General features: G+C 36.5%; 1 protein-coding gene across 1 annotated transcript in view; it reads right to left on the bottom strand.

Moving 5' to 3' along the window:
• LOC132104451 (protein tyrosine phosphatase type IVA 3-like) overlaps window positions 1-10288 on the bottom strand; it is a 33340-nt gene extending 23052 nt beyond the window's left edge. Inside the window, exon 1 of the mRNA XM_059509930.1 lies at window positions 10174-10288. The gene's annotated coding sequence lies outside the window, so the exon portion shown is untranslated. The remainder of the gene's footprint in view (window positions 1-10173) is intronic.
• Between the last annotated feature and the right edge of the window lie 3528 nt (window positions 10289-13816).

The following is a 13816-nucleotide window of genomic DNA, read 5'->3' as shown; positions in this document are numbered from 1 at the left end:
CGTACAACATGGGCAGAATGCTGTCATTAAAACTGAATGTGAAGCATAATGTGGAATGGCAAAATTGGGAAAATTTTGGAGCAAATTTGGCAAAAATTTGCAACACGTTGATAAAAAAAGGCAACAAATAAAAATGCAATGTTTTGTTGTATTTTCATTTGATCACAAGTTTAATTCATATAATTTCCTTTTTTTTCATACATTTGTTAACTATATTTATAATATAAATTATATCTATATATATTTTGATGATGAACATTTAATCAACCATTTAAATGGAATCCAGAAAAAAGAAAAACACTGAATTTTGGGAATAAAAATGGATTTCATAGGACTGTACAATTTCTCAGTTCTTTAAATCAGCATAATTTTCACATTAAACCAACCTCCACAATCCCCTGGGATCGTCTTCCACAAGAAGCTGGACAATCTGGTCTTCCTGTAAACCCCTAGGAGACCACCAGCGGTCTGGTCTGAAGGTCTATCTGAATGCAGGAATCCCAATTCTCACAGAACTCTGAAAGGTCTGGACTGCTCAAATTTGGAAGAGCAGGGAAGGGGATCACAACACAGGAAATCCCTCATCCTGTCTCGCAAGTATTAATGAAACACACACACTTCGGTGTGCAATCAACACTGGTCAACAAGAGGACAGCATGGCCCTGTGTCAATGAATGAACACTCATACACCTGCATTATCATAGTCTGATTAACAAGTAGTTGTAGCAGTTTAAAAGAGAGCAAGAAAGGCAGAACGCATTATCTAGTCAAAGTGGATATTTTGGATGTTTTTTTTTTTTCATGGGACATTCCCTGTCTGCAGCTGTGAGTTTTCAACAACACGCAAACCTTACGCTGATGTCAGAGGTTTTCCTGTCTGAGAAATGCAGCTGGACCATCAGTGATGTAAAAAACACAAAAAATTCAAAAACTGAAGGAAAGACAAAGATGGGGGCAAACCAGTGTTTGCCAACATGAAACAAATGCTCAGTAAAATTAATTAGAAATAACTTTGGCACTACCCTACAAATATTTACATTGAATATCTTGTTTCACTCTGAATGCCACTTTAAGTTGCCTGAAGAAGGAATTGAATTTGACCTTATTTACCTTAGTACGACACATTTCATTCACACACTTTGTATATTATGAAGAAATTATGTAAGCCTAATATTCAATCAAATCCTTAAAATTCCCACTAGATATTATTTTGTACTAATCTAAACTTTCTGCACCTTTAAATGTAATGCAACATGTGAGCTGGACTCTCCATCACGATAACGTCTGTGTTCAGTTAGTGACCCAGAATCCACCATGAGAGAGGGGAAGGGAGTCTGGGAAGTCTGTTCATTTGGCCACATCACAAATAATAAATCTTCCTGAAGGAGAGAAGACTACTGCGCCGCATCAAATCATGTGGTGCAGGCCTTACAATTTACTGCCTGAATTTGACATTAACATTCAATTGTGTTTTTTATCTCTCTGAATAGGGCTGTCACGATAACAAATTTTGCTGGACGATAAATTGTCCAAGAAATTATCGCGATAAACGATAATATTGTCATTCTAAGAACAGTTTCAACTAATATAAATGATAATGGCATAATAACGCAGGTACACCTTTTCAAAGATCACTAAACTTTTATTTTATTTTATGGCAGATTCAGAGCAAGAAATACCAACATGTTGACTTTGTGTGGCTTAAAATTAATGAATCTTGTATGTTATATAATGTTTATATGCCAGTTAGGGATGCTCATATTGACCATTTAACCGTTAACCGAAAGTAAACATTTTGACCGATGAAGGGGCCGTTCACATATCGTGTCTTTGGGCACTCAAGTTCGTTATTTCAAATGCGGTATGCACGCTCATAATGGAAGAGACGCGGTGCGAGGCGCTCTTTTTTTCCAGGCGTGTCCGCATTACAAATAGTTAAAAACATCTCAGCTTTTCAGAATGATGCAAGCGCACCGGGTCGTGAAAAGAACCAACTCAATCAGCTTCCTTCGGGGTGAAATTCCCCGTTGTTTTTTAAAAATTGGGTGCACCCAAACATTGCAGAGTTTTTTACTTTTCTTCAAAAATAAATCTTGTATAAGAGTTACAGCAAGGGTTTTCGGTCGTGGAAATTTGGAAAGGAGAAAACGGTGCGTACAGTGTGTGTGTGTGTGTGTGTGAACTCACTGGGCGCGTTGACACACACAACTACATGCCTACAGACATATTTAGCTGAGCAAGCCAAATGTGAGTGAAAAGTAGGCCCATTTCGAGAGAAAGGGCAACGAAGTTACTTGAAAAACATGCTACGCGGTGTTAAAATAAAGCAGTAGTGCCAGTACAATGCAATATCACTTGAGACGCAAACATCCACAAGCCAATGAAAGGCGCTTCCCAAAGCTGGTCACTCTAGCGAGACGTTATCTCTTTATTCCCGGGACATCTGTGCCATCGGAGAGGGTATTTTCTACCGCAGGCTGTCCACAGGCCATACATGCCAACCCTCCCTAATTTTCCGGGAGACTCCCGAATTTCAAAGCCCCTCCCGAAAATCTCCCGGACCGACTTTTCTCCTGAATTTCTCCCGATTTCCACCCGGACAACAATATTGCTACACCATCCGTCACTGGGCGCCGTTTTAGACCAAACGCTTGCGCTCCCATGGCGTCTGTCGTTGCTATGCAACCAAACTGCGCTCTCCATGATGACGACGACGAAGTATCAGCAAAGGATTAATTGATTTCTAGCCTCACCTCGGCTCGCATTAGCTTTATTTAAAGTAGCGCACCACGTTGCTTCCATTATGAGCGTGCTCACTGCGGCCGCGCACCTACGGTTGAAATAACGACCTTGAGCGCGAAAAAGATGCGATATGTGAACGGCTCCTAGAAGCAGACGTCTGAAATGAAAGGCAAGAACAGCTATTTATTTAGCTTTAGACTGTTACATGAAAACTTAAAAATGAAATGTCATAATTATAATGTTTTGAGAGTTTACTTATGTAATTGTTGCATTAGGCTATGAATTAATAAATGTTTATTGATAAGATCTAGCTATTTCATATCTCTTTATTTACAGTAGCTAACAAATTAGGGTCTAACCTCCTGAGGAGAGGCCTTAAGGAATTGAATTTGTCAAAAATAAATGAATTACATTTTTCTTTGCGTTTGTGTAAGTGATATTATATATGACAACACATTGTTTGTGTATGTGATATATATGACGACACACAACCAATTTTTTTTTATTGTGCGATTAACTGATTTATCGACTATCGCTACAGGCCTATCTCTGAATTTATTTTAGTAGATAGAAATGTATAATCAGAAACCAGATTAAAATGATTGTGGAACATTTTATTGTTTGCTAGGCAAAAATACCCTACTATTTAAAGGTTTAGGGATAGTGAGCCAAAAAATTAATAAATAAAAAACTGAAATAATACTTTTATTCAGCATTGAAGCATTAAACTGATCAAAAGTGACAGTAAAGGCATTCATAATTTCACAAAAGGTTTCCATGTCAAATTAATTCTTTACGTCTATTCATCTAAGGTTCCTGAAAAACGTTATCACAGTTTCAACTGTTTTCAACGTTGATAATAATCAGAAATGTTTCTTGAGCAGCAAATCTACATTAGAATGATTTCTTAAGAATCATGTGACACTGAAGACTGGAGTAATGCTCATGAAAATTCAGCTTTGATCACAGGAATAAATTACATTTTAAAATTTATTTAAAATAGAAATCAATTATATATTAATAATAGATCATTATATTAAGTTTTTTTCTGTATTTTTGATCAAATAAATGCAGCCTTGGTGACTATAATAGACTTCTTTCAAAAACATAAAAAAAAAATCTATCTTATTATTTATGTCTGCAGCACAAATAGTGCACCCCTAATGACTGTTTTCAAACAGGTTTCCCAAACACTCAGCACAATAACTGGGATAGAATAAAGTATTTTAGCATACAAAATGTTGTACACTTTAACTAAGCATGGACCTCACATTTTACATTATTGTTTGGGATTCATAAAAGCCGCCCAGCGACTATTTTGAAATGTTAAACTAATAGCATGATTTGTGAAAACTTTCCTGACTGAACTCCAAAAGTGTTGCCTGTTTTTACAGCCTGACATTGGGAGAAATGAGTTTTCCCTCTTTTCCCACCCTGTCTCCTCGTGATTAAATCCCAGGCCTGCTTCACAACAAGCTCGGGCAGCCACCCATAGCCCTCCACTGGATTAATTAAAAGCATTTCTATTACAACCACTTCATGGGATGAGAACAATAAGCCACTGTAAAAGAGCAATACGGCATTGGGAGGTAAATCTACTGGTGCAGAGTGACTGCTTTCGTCTGTATTTAAAGTACAATCAAAACCACTGGGGTTACGTTCACTGTTGTGTAACTTCCTGTCGAGACCCCAGGCTTTTTAAGTAATGTGCAATTTTATATATATATATTTTCTTTATTTTCATGGCTTTGAAAACTGTAGATTCACACTGAAGGCATCAAAACTATGAATTAACACATGTAGAATTATATATGGAATTATATACATAACAAAACAGTGTTAAACAACTGAAAATATGTCATATTCTAGGTTCTTCAAAGTAGCCACCTTTTGCTTTGATTACTGCTTCGCACACTCTTGGCATTCTCTTGATGAGCTTCAAGAGGTAGTCACCTGAAATGGTCTTCCAACAGTCTTGAAGGAGTTCCCCGAGAGATGCTTAGCACTTGTTGGCCCTTTTGCCTTCTGTCTGTGGTCCAGCTCACCCCTAAACCATCTCGATTGGGTTCAGGTCCGGTGACTGTGGAGGCCAGGTCATCTGGCGCAGCACCCCATCACTCTCGTCCATATTGATAAATTGCATGATTTGCGTTGAAACGACCGTACGCCCAATTTTCTGTTGTACGTTCGTTTGGTAAATGAGGCCCAACAAACATTTTAAACAATCTCTCTGAAGAGAAAATACTGTAGCATTAAATAAGTAATGTCACAAATCTAATAATGTCATTTTAACATGAAAACAAAAACTAAAAAAACTATGTAAATACCACTTACTTTCTACTCAATTTGGTAATATTTAAAACTTAAAGGGTTAGTTCAGCCAATAAGAAAAATTTATCCATAAATTACTCACCCCGAGGCATTCTAGGTGTATTTAACTTTCTTCTTTCAGACGAATTCAGTTGGAGTTATTTTAAAAATTGTCTTTCATCTTTCAAGCCGTTTGATGCAACTCAGTGGGCGTTGCACTCCATCGGTTCATGACAAGTTTAATAAAAAGCTCATCCATTAAAAAATAATAATAATAAATATAGTGTCTCACACGGCCCCGGGAGTTGAAAAAAGGCCTCCTGTAGCAAATCGATGCGTTTTTGTAAGAAAAATATCCCTATTCAAAATGTAATAATCACTTTAATCTAGCTTGCACTCACAGTTGTAAATGAAGCAGTTCCGAGCGAATGAAGTATGAGGTCAGATTTAGGCCGGTGACACACTGGCTGCGTGGCGTTTCTGCTGCGTGTCAGTTGCGTGCCGGCTGCGTCGTGTTTTCTGTGTCTTTACACACCAGAACCGTGCCTGACGCGGCGCTGGCGCGCTGACATAGAGGGAGGCCGCCGTCAGACCAGGCTCTTGTCTTCATGACAACAATATCTATACTTCATGTTAAGCATATATATAAAGCCTACTGATAAAGGACACCGTCAACAGTATTGACGGCAAAATAGACTATGTTTGACAGGTGCAATATTTGAAAATCGATAATTATTAATTTTTTAAATTACATTTATATCTGAATTTAAGTCAACCTACAGACTTTCAAACATCCAAAATGTCATGAATTAATATGTATTTGTGTACAAAATGACATATAAACATATTTTCCTATTCTATTTTGCCTGGAAACGCTACCAACATGCTTGCGTGTCGCGTGAAAAATAGGCGTCGGTTCTATTTCTAGCATGCACGCGTTTTCCGCGCATCTCACGCAGGCAGTCTGCAAGCTCTAAACTGTTAACATGGGAGCTAGGGTTGCCACCCGTCCCTTAAAATACGGAATTGTCCCATATTTGAGAATAAAATAGCGCATCCCGTTTTGAATCAATACGGGACGGGGTTTGTCCCGTGTTTTCTGAGTTGTCTTCAATGCAGCATCCCATACAAATCATCCCACCGGCATTCTGTGAAGACTCGTCCTATTCTGCCCCTGATTGGGTAAAACTCGCTGCCATCGTTGGATTGATTGGTTTGTTTCCGGTTCACGGTCAATCAGAGTCAGAGGAGGGCGGGTCTCTTGACAGAGAGTCGATTTGAAAGAATGGCAGAGGCTGCTCCAGATACTCACGAGATATTCACGAGACTCACGGGCGCATGCGCAATGCTGACCTCATACATTATTCCCCCGAAACTGCAGCGTTTACAACAGTGAGTGCAAGCTAGATTGAAGTGATTATTATATTTTGAATATAGATATTTTTCTTACAAAAATGCATTGCACACCGATGGGAGTGCAACACCTGCTGAGTTGCATCAAACAGCTTGAAAGATCAAAGACAATTTTTAAAATAACTCTGGCTGGATACTTATGAAAGAAGAAAGTCATATACACCTAGGATGACTTCAAGGAGAGTCATTTATGATGATTTAACCATTTAACATCGAGGTTAACCGAAACACCTGAAACAGAGTTTACTGATCTGCCTTCCTCTTATTGTTTTTCCTCCTGTTCTCTTATTGCTCGCTTTCAAGACTAGTTTGCCATGAGGACGTCACATTGCCTCATGTTCTACATTCACACAGACCCAGTAAGTTGCGTGACTATTCTCTGCTTATTTCCATCAACCTAAAACTTTGACTTTTCCTAACTTTTTAAAGTTTTGAAATAAGAATAACACCATTTGTACTTTTGTGACACTTAGATCATTTCGATATATTCTGCAAACCAAGTTGGCCATGTAAAATAAACCATCCAAATGCATCAATTCACTGGCCAATTATAATACGAAAACATGTTGTAACAGGTAACCCTAAGAGAGTTTTGTGACACTTATTAAGATGGTAATTGTTTACCGTGTTGGTAGATCTGGGGAGGGGGATCATGTAGAAAACACTGACAAGTCACAAAGAGTTCTAGTTCTCTTTGTGAACAGAGCACAACTAAGGTAGGCATTGAGTTGTCAGAGCAACACTAAACACTTCTAGCACAAGTGAGAGCACATTAGTAGGAGCTCTGGAGTGCACGGCTTAATAACTCCCCTGCTGCGAAAAACTAAACCATTATGTTTACTCGGCAACAGCTGAAATTTGCTGGCAGCTCCATGTTTGAGAGTGTACCGTTTGTTACGTAAAGGATGTGGGATGTTCTTACAGTTATCTTAGAAGAAACTGAATTAGGTTTATGCACCTTGTAAATTCACATCTGTGCATGCACATCTAAAAAAGTTGACTGGTCAAAAATGAGGACTGAACTGCTATATAACAATTTAACAATGAATAAATTAATAACTCATATTTCCGTTTTACTTTAGATCTGGGAAGCTACACTAAAGCCTTACTAGATGGTTATTTATTTGTTATTTGTTATCTTAAAACCACAGTTTAGTTTTCTAATTACATGTTCTTGGAAATTGTTTAGGGAATGTATAAGTAGAAATCAATTCACTTCCAATTAGGTACAAATTTCCCTAACTAGTTCTCTTTGGATGGGCAGATGTCCAATAATTGAGAACACAATGGAAGTCCATCATTCCACATGATGGATAAAGTGCCAGTCGGCCGAGAGAGTGTTTGATTGATTTGCGTGATGTTATTTGTTTGTGTGAAATTGGATGTGCCCACAGTTCAATACATCTGCGTTCGCCGAACACATGTGCACTCGCAACAATACTTGCTTCAGTGAGCTAAGAGAGTTCTCACACACAAATCAACACCAGACAAACCACCTGGACCACCAAACACACTTCAGCTTGAGAATAACAGCGAAAAACCTTCAATTGTAGACATTTTAAGAGCCTTTTGCTTATGCACAATGCATTGTGCACAAGAATGGAGGCATGCGATGCTAATATGAGATAACATTAATGAAATTTCTAGTCTCTGATTTAAGCTAGGATTTCAAGGCTATTTTAATTGCTATGCATTTTAAATGTTCTGCACCACAAAAGTTACATCTAATGAGACCATAAACGAGGAACATCTGGAACATCTAAATCACCTACGGCTTAATTTAAGTCGGCATACACCCTGGCACACTGTGTGTGGCTAACAACTGTTTATCAAACAGATAATTGCATGACCTGAATCCGGTTTGGGTCAAGTGCTGGCTGATGCTCATCAACTTTGGCACATACTTCAAAGCTGGAGATAGGAGCATGTTTATTCACTTTCATTTTGCAGGGGCTGGTAACTATCAAAGTCCCAAACCTAGAGAGAATACACAAAGATTTTTCAGATACGATTAGGCTTAAAGAGCTCGGTGACTCCTGCCATTGACTAAAACCATCTTTGGCGCTTTAGGAAGGAGCTCCACGTGACTTTCCTTTCATGTAAGAAGTTAGTGCCTGGTCATAGTCATCCAGCTATCTAAATTTCCCTGGCACCCCACAACCTTGCGGTCAAGTTTTATAGACGGGGCAAATAAAATTCCCAAAGAATTGAACAAAAAGGGAGTCCCATATAGCTGAAACCGCACTGCAAAAAGAGCAGTCGGCTGACATCTCAAGGAATCCTGTACGTCACTGAGAGTGCAGAAACAGCTCTTTCTGGCACACGGACTGAAGGTCATGTGGAAGTATTTATTTGAGGCTCAGGACCCTCTTGGGGAAAGCTCTGCAGGATTCTTGGTCCTGAGAATTCGCTGGTCTTTCTCTTACCACATAAGCGATCCACTGCAGAGGATGAAAAACACAATGTGCAAAGCAGACAAAAATACCACATGCATCGCTCACGGACTGGGAGTGTTGTGATGTACTTCTGAAGAAAACAGCCGATTTGCTTCTGTAAAAACAGCTTTGCCACCAGTCTTTAAAGTAAAACATGTGAGAGAGGGCATGACGAATGAAAAGCATCTTGAAAAGTCATTTTAAATTGGAACACTATCAAACAAAGTTGACAAATACTCAAAAGTTTAAATATGTATGCATATATATATATATATATATATATATATATATATATATATATATATATATATATATATACATACAGGGTTCTATTTTAACATCCTTTAAAATATAGTTTATTTATGTGATGCAAAGCTGAATTTGCATCAGCTTTGAATTAAGAAGGATTTCTATTTTAAATAAATGCTCTTGAAGGGTGTCTTACTTTCCCCATCAATCACGTCAGCTGACTCAACACAAACACACTGGCAATGCATACCAAAAAGTCATCACTCAATAACATAAGGAATTAGCTTGTCACAATGAAGTAAAAAAAGACTTATGTAAGCGGCACAAATCCTAAAATATGAATCTATGATGTGTGTGACCTGGCTGAAATACACAGGTTTCTAACCAGATGCTGCTTAAGATAAAAATACGTTATTCTTCAAGATTATTACATTTACAAATATGCTAAAATAAATAAGATTTATTACGATGACATAAAGGGATACGACCAATTCTTTTTACATTATTTTTCCTCACATGTGCTTTAAACAGTAGCTTATTTGGAGCTTTAACGAAACAGAGACATGGACAGAAAATAATGAAATGTCTCCCTAAACCGCGGAAACTGGCCTATAAACTGACAATCATCAAAACTTAAACTCGTTTTAATAGGAAAACAGTGTGTAGTCTTTGTCATTTTAGTAAAATCCTGTAACATCTGGTTTATTCCAGTCCCCTCGGACAACATACCAACGACAAAATGCCACATTAAGCACGTTCAAAACACAAACAGATGTTTAGGCAAATCATACTTTACATCTACTCGAATTCAAACAGAATAACCGAGAACTAGACTGATAACAATACCATGATTTCCGATAGAAAGCCGGTTTGGGCAACACCCTCAGCCACACACAATCCGCTTAAATGCTCATCATAACACGGCTCTCTGGTCCTTTACTAAATCTATTTTCATCAGTTTTGGCAATCTAATAAAGCTTTATTAAAAACTGATTGCGAAAGACTGATCCTTCATTTTACTTACCAAAAGGTTCCCGCGAATAATCTGAAGTGCCCGAGTGACTCGCCATGCGATCGTAGTGATGTCTTATTCGCGAGCGAATCGTTCTGTTCGACACGTTCTTTTCCATGAATCAAACGAACCGATTCGCAAATCCAAACGATTCAACCAGATCCATTTGCTTGAGTTCCACTACTTGATAAGGCTTGATTCATCAAATTAATAAACTAGCCACTAAAACTTTAAAACTTAGATTTGTTGCGTAAAATTGGAAGAAAATAGTATTATAGCCTATATGTAAATAATATTCCCAGAAAAGCAGCAGCTCAAAAATGCTACAAAATAAACTAGCCTACTGTGCCATTGGAGTTCTACGATGGCTTAGGCTTGACGTTTTCAAAATTCGTCAAAACGATCTCAAAGGTGGATATTTTCAGCAAACCAAAGAGTGAATTACTAAAAATTATCCACGCTTTTTGACAGACATTTGTTGGGCTTGATTCAAGATAAGGCACAGTGGCAGGCGCACACTTTCGGTTTAGTCCTGCTGAATAGACGATAAACAGTTTATATTCAAAAATCTATAGCCTATACAGGTTGTGTTCTGTGTAAAAAAAAAAAAAAAAAAAGAGAAAAAAAAAGGATGCTGGCCAAGCCCCCTATATTTTATCCATTTTATCCAGTTTGCAATATATAGTTATAATATATAGTTTGCAATATGGGGGGTATAGTATATACTATACTAAAAAAACTATTTTTGACATAATTTAAATTGGCTGTCATGCAGTAGCTAGTCTATTTGATTAATTATTATTTCAATTATAATTATTAATATAATTATTATATTATATTAATTATAATTATTTATATTTTTACACTGTATTTTGTGTCAGACAATAGTGCAAATATATAAACATTTTATAACATTTTAATTTACTAACCTTTAATAATTTTTTTCTTATTATTTAGATTGTCATATCAAACCGTTCAGTTAGAATAAATGATCCAATCAACAGAAAACGCAGTGTAATGTAAACACAAAGCCATTACCTAAATGATGTCACATAACTAAAAATATGACAAAGGAGAAGAGCATTCCAGAAACTTGTGGGAATTCCCGTTTCCCTAACATGTGCTGTATGTCTCAGTGAGTCGATTCCTGATTCTGTTTTTGTATCTGACTTAGAACGAATGAGTGAAAGTGAAGTGTTCAAAGGAATCGATTCCCTAAAATGAATCGAACTGCCTGGCACCCGCCACATGTTCTGTCGTCATGAGGCGGGTCATGACGCAGAATGAGATTGTGGGAGGAGCAACAGTAGTAGCCCCTCCCACATTCTCATTCTGCGTCATGACCCGCGCCAAACAGGGCCAGGGGGTTCAAATCACACGAATCACTGTTTGACGTTTCTAAATATGCATTTATTGAATATACTGCTAGTGATTTTATCAGATGCATTATCTAAAATCCTGAATGATTTAGAGGTATCAAATCATCAAAATGGCAAGAAATAACGCTACCACATTTTGTAAACAAGAATAAAAAGGACCTGTCTGAGGAAGATGAATTGACCACACAAGAAAATTATTGTGATTTGTGAATATGGCCGAAAAAGGCTACAGTTGCTTTAGATTGCAGCATTAATTAAAATAGTTTAGATTACTGTTAAAATTAAGCAAAGCATAACTTGAACTAAAGGTCATAACAAACTAAGCGGTTGACAGTCTTGTTAAAGGGACCCTTTAGCACTTAAGTAATGCATTTGCATGTTTACTCTGCATGTGAAGTCATGTCTCATGACTAAAACCACTGGAATGCTGGGAATTCCCAGTTTTGATCCAGATTGAATCAAACTGGTCTGTTCTGTTTTCTAAGAAAGAACTCTTATTGTTTAAGCCATGAGCTTAGAAAAAAATGTTTTTACTCATCTATGAACCTCTTGCTTATTTATTTAGATAATATAAGAAAATATTAGACATATATACAATTATTTCATAAAACATGTATTTAATGGTATATTTAAATAATATGAATAATGTTTTAATAAACTGTATATTTATTTTGATTGTATTAGCATATTTATCATCAAACATATAGCATATCAAACTTGTAAATGTTACAATATGAAATAGATAATCAACACCATTTTTAAGACACATTTTAAGAGTATACATAGTTACAAATATTAGTAGTTTACACTGCCAAATAAAGTGATGCAGTGTGTTTTCTAAGCCTCTCATGGGCATCTTTGGAGAAATATCCAGTTGTCAATAGGTGAATGTTGTTTTTTAAAGCAGTTCTACTTTATCACCAAAAAAAAAAAAAAAATATATATATATATATATATATATATATATATATATATATATATGAATGAAATATGTATAACAGATGTAAAGGATCTGTGTACACATGCTCAAGTTGTTTTCTGTTTATGTTGAATATTGTTTAATGCACATGTTTGAAGAGTCCAATTATAAGCCAAGGATAGGCTGTATCAAACTATATGAAACACTTTTACAGCTCTGTGTGAGACGCTGAAAATATTGCTCATCAAAAAGCTATATGATATCAATTCAGTGTGATTTTGGATGAGAAAAAACACACACAAATGTGCAATTATGCGTTTTATGCAGTACTTTTAGCACTGACTTGGAAACTGTAAACTATTAATGATTGGATCCTCTTTTCAACTTAGAGACACTGTAACCACAAGAGCAGTGGTGAGACATTACGTGCTGATCATTAAACTTTTCTAATAAAGCTGTCAAACTCAACTGTACAAGTATATTGAGATGTTTTGATGTATGTTGGAGATTAAAGGACAAAGCAATGTAGTGTTAAAACTCTTTTAAATAGAGACTGTTTAGACTGCTGTTTTAGCCCAAAGAGATGTTTTTTTTTTTAGATGTTTTTTTTTTTTTTTCATTGAGTACCTTTTTAACATTAAAGGTTATTTGGAAAATGTGGTTCTGAGCAAAGATATATCAGCCACTGATATGGATATATGAAATACGCCCAAAACCCACGGATGTAAAGTTTATCAATTTAAATATCAAAATCTTCTTCTTAAGAAGATATCTGGCCATGTTAAGCAAATACTAGCTCTAATAACTACACATATTTACTGTGTTATCGGTTGATTTGTTCTGCCTGTATTAACTAGTGAAATGTGATGATCAGTTAACGAGGCTGTGAACTAGTCTGTTAAACTGACTCGTTAGCACTTACTGTATGAAGTGTTGTATATACACATGAATGCACGTGTGAACTCTTGTCTAATGACTATAAACACTGGCATGTTGGAAAATCACAGTTTTGAACCAGATTGAATCAATTGGTTATTTCTCTGTTAACTGGTGAAAAAGCTTCTTGTATTGCTCTGTGATTAAGCCACAAAGCAACTTTTGGTTTACATGATTATTTCTGCTTATAAAAACACCTCAAGTTTTATGTGTACATTTCGGAACAAGAAAAGAGGACTGTGTGAAAACATACAGGTGGACTACATTTAGAGAAAACCTATAAACTCAAAGAATATAATAGAAATTACACTAAAAGCATCACATACCATTTATGAATAGGTTTACCAGCTATTTGTTTATTTAAAACTAAACAATTAATGGCATGTCCGCTCACCTGTTAACACCTCCATCAAATAAAGAG

Source organism: Carassius carassius, chromosome 25, assembly GCF_963082965.1.
Source record: "Carassius carassius chromosome 25, fCarCar2.1, whole genome shotgun sequence".
Lineage (NCBI taxonomy): Eukaryota > Metazoa > Chordata > Actinopteri > Cypriniformes > Cyprinidae > Carassius > Carassius carassius.
Note: the sequence above shows the minus strand (reverse complement) of the source record. Positions and strands in the feature narration are given on the sequence as shown.